The 11547-nt window shown below is 43.1% G+C and overlaps 1 long non-coding RNA gene across 2 annotated transcripts in view; it reads right to left on the minus strand.

The window, feature by feature from the left end:
* Positions 1-3587, minus strand: part of LOC149859548 (uncharacterized) — a 28786-nt gene extending 25199 nt beyond the window's left edge. Inside the window, exon 1 of one of the 2 annotated variants that reach the window (XR_016443494.1) lies at positions 3531-3587. This is a non-coding gene — a long non-coding RNA (uncharacterized LOC149859548). The remainder of the gene's footprint in view (positions 1-3530) is intronic. The other variant, XR_016443493.1, reaches the window with a different exon arrangement.
* Positions 3588-11547: the final 7960 nt, after the last annotated feature.

Raw genomic sequence — 11547 nt, forward strand, 5'->3', positions numbered from 1 at the left:
CAAATTGTACATACAGACAAGGAACAATCTGCATCTAGGTGACATAATGAATATGCACATACACGGCATCCAGGTGATCCACAATGAACGCACACGCACACACACACAGTCAGTACATGCATGCAGGATGCATGAGCAGAAAGAGTGCTGAGTGTTTGGAAAATAACCTTTCACCTTAAGCAGCAAAGCCACTGTGAACAGGTGTGCCAACTGCTACCCTCAAATACAGACACTCCTGCATGGGCATCCTGAGAACACTTGAGACACTGACAGCGATAGAAAGAGGTCCGTTTTTGTCTCCTTTTCCTCGCTCCAGATCCACGGTTCCAAGAAGGGGGTTCAAGCTTCAGACATACAGGTTCAAACAAGCCACAAAGATCAGACACTGGATTTTGCACAGCTATAAAACAGGAGTATAGGGAACTTGTTCCATTAATGCCACAGCTTAAGCACACTATGCCTGCCTGCTTCCCCAGAGCAAAGCTAGTGGAGACCTTAGGAATGTTTACACTGCAGAAGAAAGAGGTATTTGAGCCTATGGGGAACCTGGGGGCTGAACTCAAGTTGGTAAACTAGGGTCAGCCCTGTTACCTTGCTTCATTGCTATTTTAGTGTGAGCTAATCATGTTTTGTTGGAACCAAATACAATTACCAACAACTGGGCTTGAAAAAGGAAAACTATTAAGACATCCTCATACTGAGCACACTTTCACCTGGTACTATGGATGTATGTAACAGCCACCTATCTATACCTGGCGCATACCAGGGCCCTGTCACCAGAGTGTTTGAACTCCTCATGGTCTTTAATGCATTCATCTTTCTAGTGCTCCATGATGAATGCTTGCTCCTGTATTGTAGCTGGGGATCCAAGGTCTTGAGAGGCTACAGGCCAGATCCATAAAAATGACTTAGTTCTGGGTTCCAGATCCTGCTCCAGGGACTATTTGTGCACTGAGACAGTCACTGGATTGAGGGAAGAAAAGGGAAATAACTCTGGGACTAGAATCCAAGACACCTATTTCCCAGCTGAGTACCATACCCCCAGGCCACAGAAGAAGGCTTACTGCTTGTCATGAATCTCGCACTTCAATAGAAGGGTGCAAGGCCTACCCTTTTCTTACATAAAAGATGGGTGGCAGTGCCATCACACTGGTGTTTTAAGAGGAAAACAGTGAACCTCACTCAGTTCTTTAGGAAGACATTTGTAGGTACCTACCCTCAGGAGAGAACTGAGGCTCCAATGCAGGAGTGGGGTGGAACCACTTGCCTTGCAGCTACAACTCAGGAACCTAATTCCCAGAGGTCAGGAGTTCATATATGGCACAGGGCTTGGTATCTCCTACTGGCTGAGCCTACTCCCCCTCTCCCTTTTTTGGATTGCCAAGCTGAGGTGCCGAACCTCACCAGATGTCAAACCCAGGTTTGGGTTGGGGAGGTAGGTACTACAGTGCGTAACTCATAAGTAATATTGCCCCTTATCAGTGCTGGACTTATGTGATTGCCCAAAGTCACACAGGAAGTCAGTGGAAAGGCAAATCTATGCTAGTGACCTAAGTACTAGATCAGGGGTTGCCAACTGAGGGTACGCGTACCCCCAGGAGTATTTGGAAGGTGCTGGGGAGTACGTGCGGGCAGGCAGGGATAGAGCGCCACCACCCACCACCCTGTTCTGCCGCTGCGTGTAAGCCCCCCTGCCCAGCTCTGCATCTAGCCACCACCACCAGAAAGGTTACACTCCTTAAAAAAGGTTGAAAACCCCTGTACTACACCATTCTTCATCTGCTGAGCTAGTGCCCACTCAATATCCCCTGACTGCACACAGACTACATCTGACCCAATACACATGCACACCAACAAGAGCCTTGAACTGACTTGCAAGAGACAAGCACAGCACACATAGAAAATACATGCACCTGATGTCACACAGAGTTTCTTATGTTCTGCCCCTGCTATATTCACAAGTATAGAGAAAACATTTACATCTAATAGTGTGTGCGCTATTCCAGCTGAGGTGCTGTACACCCAGCACCTCACACCCAACACTATGCCATACAACTATACAATCAGTCATACACGTATACACTAAATATGACTCAGAATACCAATTCTCAAACATAAAAACATTGAACCCACAGGAATACCCAGTTGCACGCTGAACCTGTGGTCATGCATACCATACCTACCTGCTCTGGGGATGTTGTATGGCTACAGACACTCCTTGCTTGGCCAGCTGCCTTTCCTAAGTAACTTTGTTGTTCTCTTTGACACATGCTCTGAGCTTTTTTTCTTCCACAGAACAATGTTTCCCTGCTAATAAGAGGAGTCCTATAGCCTTGGATTAAGTTTGATGAGACGTTTTCTAGGGCAGAATTGTATGTTTGTTCTGTGCTTGTACAGCACCTAGCATCAAGAAGTCCTGATCCATAATAGGAGTTTTTGGATGATATCTAGTTTTTGGATGATAGCACTGTTCTTCAGTAACACTCCAAATGCTTTACAAAGAGGCCAGTATCATTATCCCCATTTTACAGAGGAGGAAACTGAGGCAAAAAAGTGACTTGCCCCAGGCCACCCAGAAGTAGAGCTAGGAAAGGAATCCCAGTCTCTTGAAGCTCAAGCCAGTGCTCTTGTCACTAGGAATCAAGTCTCCGGACCTTTGCTGGGTATGGATGGGAACCTCTGTCTTCCTTAGCTTGGTTGTGGCAAAACTTGGGTCAGCTGAGGGGGAACTGCTCTTGGCATGGGATGGTGAGGATAGAGGGTGGCAGGGTGGAGAGGGAAGGTCACACTACAAGCTTTAGATGAAAGGAAAGTCTTGAAAGGTAGCCCCCCGGTCACACCAGTGCCAGGCCCCCAAGAGTCTTGGAGCCCACCCACACTGGCCTCCGCCCTCGCGTCCAAGCAAGGCATTCATCAGGCGGGAGTCCTGGGAAAGTTTAGACAGAAACTAGCCCAGCTCCCCAACGATCACTCACAAAGTTTGACATTAAAAAGTGCTGACAGCACTAAGTGGGAAAGGAATGGAAGAAGGGCCACTTTCATCTTGTGACAGCCTCCCCCTAGCCCCGGGGTCACTGGTGTCTCCTTCTCCCCTCCCCCCTCCCAGTACCACCTCCTTCCACCACCACCCCCGACACCCCCCTTTCTCCTGGGCATTTTATTAAATAGGTCACAGCCCACGTTCGGATCCCTCCCACCTCCCAGCTAAAATGAAAACACTCAGCCTTCAGCCATTTCCCTCAGCTTGAAGCTCTGGGACCCCTCTCCTCATGCAACCTTGAACTTTCCTTGAGCAACATCAAGGCAAAGGGTGCTTAGGGGTGGCTTCCCCTCTCTTTTTTCTTACATTAATTATCTTGTTTAGTTGAAAGAAAAGTAAAAAATGGAGCCTTCCCCAGGCAATTTATGACACCAGGAGACTGAAAGGTAATTTATGGCTTGATCCAATTTTATTTTGTTCATTCTTTACACACACACATATACACATACACACACACACACACACGAGAAAGGGGGAGTGAGATACTAACCTGAATTTATCATGCCAGGCACCTTCTCGTTGTAAGTAAAGACTGGACATAATTTACAGAGCAAACAGGGGAGGGGAGGGGAAAGCGGGCATTTAGGAGAGTTAATATTTGAAAGTTGGGCTTTGAAGGGTGGGAGGCTCCTCCGGGTGGAAAACGAAAACCCCACTAATTAAAACAGCTGTATCAGTTTCAGGAGAAGAATGTGATGGCAATGAAACCGGGCACGGGCAAGAACTCTAGGAAGGTAGCTTGTCCAGGGAAGAAAGACAGGAAAATGACCCTGACTGAAACATCAAAGCAGCCACAGAGAAGCTGGGGCTATTTAGGGGCTGGTGCCACAGTCGGTGCAGCACTGGAGAAGCCACGCACCAACCAAACCAGCCCAGCTGTTTAACAAGCGACGGCGTACGTAAGCAGCCTCGCTCGGGTCATCAGCTGTACAGCTGTGTCACACTAAAAGCACAGACTTCTGCTGGCTGAGCTCAAGGATGAGGTATTGTAACTGGTAATTATGTTATTATCTGCACTTCAGTAGCAACCAGGAGTCCCTACCCCAAAGTGCTGATAATCAAAATAGACAAAGCAGAAACGAGGTAGGAGAGGGTAAAGTGACTTGCTCAAGGCCACACAGCAGATCACTGGCAGAGCTGGGATTAGAACACAAGCTTCCTGCAGTCCCATCTACAGCTTGAGAAGCCTAATGGAGGCTGCGGCTGCCATATTAAATTCATACGCAGATGAGCCACTGTGGGGAGACAAGGGCATGTTTGTGAGTGGCTATGGTTCAGGTGGAATTGCTGGTTTTTACTCATCACGCAGGCTGACTAAACATACAAAAGGCTCATTCAATGCATGTTGCTTGGTTGGTGGGTCAGGAGATGCCCAGTCAGACTGATCATTATTGTATACTAGTACAACTCTTGTGAATTGCCATTGGTTAATTCTGCAGCAGTTGTCAGGAGGAAACTGGGGCCCTGTTTGGAGCTGTACAAATAGAAGAGAAACAGACAGTTATTTACGCTCACTAAAAATCTGGGTTTGGCCTTTGAACAGCCCTGTGTTAAAGCCTCTTCTAATCTAAGACCTTTACTTAACCATACTTAAACCAAAATGCCACCACAGGCAACTTTGCTACGCCTCTATGGCTGCCCAAGCTAGAACTTCTCCCATGGTAGCCATTCTGGTGTGTCTCCACTACACCCAGAAATGCCCCCCACGTCAGGACTGTTGTAGTTGTCAACAGACCAGCCAACTCTCGTCTTTGTACCTCATGTGATCTCTGTGTACAGGAGGATCTGATTTAACCCTATGTAAATGAATCTCTTCATCCAGCACTGAAATGCAAGTGCCTCAGAGGTGAATTGCAGCAGCTCAAGATACACTGCATTATAATATAGGACTAGGGAGCAAAAACATACAAATAAAACCAAAATCACACATACACAGAAGCTGGTACATATACACATACCATTTTGTGAACACTACAATGAACTACAGAGATGCCCCCTCCCTCTAAAACCTTCTAGTCTCTCTCAAATTATCCCTACATTTTAAATTTTACTCTCTTAATTTCAAAACCAAATGTGAAGGTGGAGCAATGGGTCATGCTAGCATAAGAGAGGTTTTTTGCAATGAGTTAATACAGCAAACGGAGTTAACTATCTGAGTTAACACTGTCCAGAAAGCCATGAGCTCCTGGTTTCTACTGGCTAAACATGCCAGGGAACCAAACAAGCATTGCTATTGTTGCAACTCATGTTCCAGTGTGCACCTGTGTTTAATTTAGTTTGGAAAGAGAGCTGGGAAGAACAGCCTGAGAGTGCTGTGATTGCTGTTTTGATGCCTCACTCTTGGAATCTCTTTACTGTGGTTTACAGGAGCTGGGTGTTTTGCAACAAAAATCACACAAACTGGGGGCTTTGAGAGTTTCCAGTGCACTACATCAAGAGACGAGACAGCCTTCAGAGCACAGTGTTGATCCCCCAGGAAGAAAGATTTTGCTGTTTCAAAGTTACGAAAGCTTAAAGAGAGACCATCAAATTGAAAATCCCACTTGTCTGATCATTTACTTCCTCCTATGGCCATAAATGACAACTTCTTTCCTTTGGAAACAGATTAGTTAAGTCTATATACCCAACAGCTTTCACTGTAAGATCAGAGGGCCTCACAATCATTAACAGATCATATCCTGTGGGCATATGTACAGGAGTTATAGGAGTATTGTCCCCATTTTACAGCTAGGAATCTGAAGGATAGGGGAGATCCAATGCTTGCTCTAGGTTACACAGTAGGTGAGTATCATTAAGTCCATGCCTCCCGAATCTCAGCCCAGTACTCTACCATTCCACTGGACAATCATTCTACTCTTGGAGTACCTCCATTTGACTTCAGTGGGCTTTGAATCAAGCTCCTACTTTGGTTTCTTAGAGTCAACTTCAGTTTCTTTGGTACAGTGGGTTATCTAGCTTGTTTCCCCCTTATTGCAAAAGCCCCTATTAAAAAAAAAAACAGCAGAAGTTTTTTTGGGGGAGTTGGAGGAGGGGGAGGGGACTAGGAGGGAAAAAAAAATAGGAAAAAGAAAAACCCTCCTTAAAACATACTCCTTTAAAAAAATGGATTTTTTTTAAAAGAAGTAATAGAATATTACTCAAAATAATTCATGAGGCAAAAATTAAAAAAAATAAGATTGCTATGAGAAGCAGGAATTCTTTTACATTAGTTATTAAAAAATAGATAAAGTCAACAACCTTCCTTTCAAGTTATGTGATTTTGAGAAGTGCAAAATCTGTGGGAGCCTGCCCATCCCTGTAAATGTATGTCAGTAGATTCTGCAGGGTAAAAAGGGAATTTATAGATAAATGAGAATTATTATTTCATTTGTAAGGATACATGCAATTTTTCTTACTGATTTTTAACAAATCTCATACCACAGATGGGGATGTTAAATGGATAAAGAAAATGAGGCTTTTCCTTACTGATTTAGGAGCAATTTTATTTCCAGTGAATATAAACAAAAGGGCCTCTTTCAACCTACAGTGCGATCTAAGGTTTCCATCGTAAAAACAACAAGCCTAGATTGTCCTGTTGTTCAGAAACAAACACATGCTTAAGTGCGTTGCTGGATCAGGCCTCATGTCTCAAACTTATGTTACACTGCATTTTTACATTTCAGTGTAATATATGACTGATCAAGTGGACGAGGAGGTGGTGTTACATTCCTTATTAAAGAGAGGAAAAAAACGTGTCTCTTTCTAGTTCAATAATGTTCGTAATACATTTATAAAAACAAAACAGCACTTATTGTCACTCTTCTCTACTTCTCATGAAGCCCTGTCTCGTCTGTCTGTTTTGGTTAGATCATACACTCTTCACTGCTGAGGCTGTCTATATTTTGTGTCTTGTACAGCACTGGGCATTTTGTGTAATGGTAATAATCTATAAGGCATACGGATAAAGGAATCAGAGCTGGCAATGATGCTGGAGAACTATTTCAGTCTGCAAAAATACAAAACAGCAAAAAAATCCAGCCAAAAATTTCTACATTTATTGAGATGATAAAGTGTGCATGTGCATGTGTGTGTGGGGGGGGAGATGACTCCATTAAATCTACAACCGCATGGTACCTCTGCATCATATAAAGCACCCTAGGCATGATCAAAGTTAACTGATGCTCCAGGGGAGTTAGTGGGAGTGTGTGTGGCACAGAGCTACGTGCCGTGGTATTTGCAGTATTGGATCCTTATATAAGTAAAACTCAGCTCATTTTTAGAATCTAATTTTGTTCACACTAGTTTAGAGAACAGGCTACTGTGGTCTAACCAGGGGGGACAGCGGAAAGGAGCCAGGTCACTTGGGCTCTTATTCCCTGTGCAAGCACTGGTTTCCAATGTGGCTTGGAGCAAATAGTATACCGTACTTTCTTGCATACCACATGTGCCCCAAGAAGATACATGGATTGTTTTTGGAAGGCAGAATGTAGAAATCAGATTTTTCCCAAATCAATGCCTAGAGGTGGCTCTTTCATAAAGACAATGTGCTACAAGATGGCTGCCAGCTTTTCTGTCCCTGCCAAGAAGCAAGGGGAGGGGAGAGCTGGCACTGTCCAGCATTAACCATTTCACAGCCATGCTCAAATTGGTACCAGTTTGGGGCAAGTTTTATCCCATAACAAGAGTATGGGGATATGTAGTGTTGAGATGGTACCCATCTTGTAGCACACTGTTCTGTCCTTCTGTGCCTCCATGCAATGAAGTTCTGGCCAAAAAAAGGTAAAATAAATCAGCTTTGCATGGAAGACACACATCCCAGTTATGGAAAGCTGATTTTTGGGGGAAGACAGATGTAGCAAATCCTCTCTCTGCCTCAGTTTTGCTGTTTCCAAAATGGAGGTGATGGTTCCTCTTCTCAGCCAGTTGTTCAGAGGAGACAAGCTATATAGGGATTTCCCTTGGACCAACATGATTCTAGTTACAAGTTTGAGCTCTCATTGTGAAAAACTGATATTTTGATGCCTATTTACTTTTTGGACTCATCTGCCCAATTCTTTGTGATTGTTATTACAAATTTGATGATATTTGGTGTTATTTCCAGGTCTTGGAGTCATGGGATTATATGAAATCTCAGCTTTCATTTAGTTAAAAGAAAAAGCTTTCATTCCTTGTAGCTGAAACAAAATGACTGGAAATAGAAATGTCATGTGCCTTAAGGCTACAACACAGGCAAAGAAAGTAACCCCAATATTTCTTCATTTAAAAAATAGCCTGATTTGTAAGCCAGTTTGCTGATTGTGGAGGATGAGGGGCACAGAATCATACAGTGGAGCCAGAAGGGACCTCCATAGATCTAGTCCAACCCCCTCCCTAAGGCAGGATCATACCTCTCTAAGCCATCCTATACAAATCCATAATCTAACCTAATAATGATTCATTTTTTTGAACACTTGAGGTTGTCCAGGCTAGTTCAGTTTGTAGAATGACGCAGCCTGGTTTTCCTACTTTTACCCAATGCTGCTGTTTAGAGTAACAACACTGAAGAGGGAATGTCAACTCACATGTTTTTATTGCAAGCTTTAGTGAGAGGATTCATGATGTCCTCAGCCACTAGAACGCAACTCTTGCCTGGTGCTCTCAGCTGATGATGAGCTCAACTTTCATCAAAAAAGGAAGTCTTTTTGCTCTTACAGATGCAGAGAAGAGGTTGAAAATATGATCCCTTCCTCCAAAGTACCAACATCAGAAGGCAAATGAGCAGAAGCCAAATGATATTATTTTCAAAATCTCATGAGTTTTAAGACTGTACCCTCAATTTTTGAAGGTCTGATGTTGCCAGTGCTAGGAATGAAATTTTCTTTTGATATACAAAAAAAGCTTTCATTAACTTTGTTTATACAAATATCATGAAAAACAATTCTCTCCAGAGAAACCAAAGGCCTTGATAAGTGTCCTAGATTGCTTACTGTTGTACCCTTAATTGGCCTGGAGGAAGTATTAGAATGCTAATAGATGCTGAGAATTCAGACAAGAGCTATTTAGTACATTTACTCAGGATTTGAGCCCTGATCCAGGAAAGCACTTAAGCAAGGGTTTATTTTTTTTAATCAAATGCTTAAGAACAGTTGACTTCAATGGGAGTGAGTCACATACTTAAAATTAAGCCCATGTTTAAGGGCTTTGCTTTCTTTCCAGGGCTCCGTTTCAGAAAATGGTGAGTTTTGAAACTCTAGGGTGCTTCAGGGGGAAAACTGTTTAGGAATAGTCTTGGCCACTGAAATGAACAAGCAGCAGGTTAAAATGAAAGCACCCAGGCCTCTTCTGCCAAGAAGCCAAACTCTCTCCAAATTGTATTATATCTGTCATTGGATCTCACCCAGCTCAGTTTCAATGTACAGAAAAATCCAACCCATTCTCATTTGTTATAATCTGATCAGATCAAATATTATGGGGAAAGGGAGCAAGGAAGCGAGCAGCCAGGCAGTGGGGGGTTGCCTACTATAAGTTACATTTGCAAAGAGGTTTTTGAATTCTCATCTTCATCTAGTTTATTGCAATTAGGGTCATAGAGAACTATCTAATGTGAAAGTCTAGTAAAAGCCTACCCTCATCTTGATGAATAACATCAACATGACACAATACAAATTGTTTCTTCTAAGGTACAGGCTGGGATGAACTGCTAAGTCTCTTGCGCAACATATTTTGAAAACTTTTGGAATATTTTTCATCGTTCTGTGGAAAAAAATTAAAATTCTGATTTTTTTTGATAAAGAAGAAAACAAAACTAGGGGAGGAGGGAGCTTGGGATTCTCCCTGGTTTTACCACTTTTCATTCTTTTCCATGGTAAGATGGAGCATAATATTTATTCAAAACTGGGAAGAAATGCCTTGCAGTGAGACACTCAAGGGGCTTAATTTGTTTAGTATATCAACCAAGAGCAAAAGGCAATTTGATTCCAGTTTATAAGTTCTTTCCTGGAGAGGAAATATGAGGATCTAAAGGGCTCTTTAACAAAACAGGGAAAAGGACTACAAGAAGCAATGGTGAAGGCTGAAATCAGACAATTTCCCGTTAAAATTAAAGTAAATTTTGTTAGTAGTGAAAGTGATTAACATTGGAGCAAACTACCCCCCCACTTTTGATGTTGGCAGATCAAGACTGGATGCCTTTTTGTGTGATATTAACCAAACACAAGTTATTAGGCTCAGTATATAGGTAGCTGAATGGAAAATTCTGGCCTGTGTTATATATAGGAGGTCAGCTTATATGATCAAGTGGATCCTTCTGTCTTTAAAATGTGTGGAGGGAAACCTTTGCTTTCATCCCTTTTCCTTCCAAATAAAGATCAGAAAATTTAGAATGTATATATAAAAGCCATTTCTACTGGAAACAAAGGCTTTGAATGAAAATGTCTCCAGCACAAATGAGTCTATAGGTTTGAAACGGGAGCAGACTAGAGGATCAGAGAACTGTTTCTCTTCACAAAAGCTTACTGGTCCCTGTCAGCTGAGGGTCCCTAGGATGGATCTACAACACAAGGGTCTGTTTTAGAAAGTGGCAGTCAGATATCCACGGGGAAACCTTCTTTATTGATTTTAAGCAGGGCAGTTTCCCCATTCCTGTTCCCTGCTGATTTCATACTGGGATGAACCCAAGCTGGGCAGAGCTATTTAGATAGCCCAGCCCTAGCTTTGCCTTACCCCTTCCATTGGAGTAATTGTAATTAAGATTTGTTAAGGTTTGGAGAAAAATCTCATTAATCAGATAAGATCTGAACTTTATTTTCTCTTTAAAGAGCCAATTTGATCTCTCTTGCTTGTGGTAATTGCTCTCCTCTCCTGACACAGAAATTCATTTTCTAGGCACATAAAACACAATAGATTTCTATTGCAAAAATAAAAAAAAGAGAGCAAGAGACAGAGAATTAAAAATATGCCCAATGGTAAGTGGGATGCTGGATCAGATATGGGACCAGCAGGAAGAGGAGGTTATGGGAGAAAGGAAGGAATCTTAGAGGTGACACAGGAAGAGGCAGGAGTGCAGAGCTGGGTGTTGTCAAAGGGAGATAGGGAGTGTAAGAGCAAGGGAACAGGCTGCCATGGTGGAGTTGTAATGGGCCTGGAAGGTGAGAGTAGGGTATTTGGCCATGGAAAGGAAGGAACATGACAATGGGACAGTGGAAAGGGGTAAAAGGGCTAGAAGAGGGAATGTGGCTATGGAAGAGTAAAGGGGCCATTGGATGTTGAAGGAATGGGGCATAAATATTGGCCAGTAGAAACGGCATATCAGGGCTGGAAGAAGGGGACCTGGCTATAGGAAAATGGAAGGGGCTGGAGGTAGAATGGAGGGTGCATGGTCATAGGAGAATAGAAGTGGGTGGGATGTACAGCAGAGGTGATAGGCATCCTGAGATCCTATGCACCAACTATTATAAACCCACCATCTAAGTGGTGTAGTGCTTTTGGGGTTGGACCATGGACTGCAACTAGTTCCCATCACTGGCAGTCCCCACAACAGACCATTAGTT

Source organism: Crocodylus siamensis, chromosome 7 (genome assembly GCF_052110815.1).
Source record: "Crocodylus siamensis isolate JL-2025a chromosome 7, ASM5211081v1, whole genome shotgun sequence".
Taxonomy (NCBI): domain Eukaryota; kingdom Metazoa; phylum Chordata; order Crocodylia; family Crocodylidae; genus Crocodylus; species Crocodylus siamensis.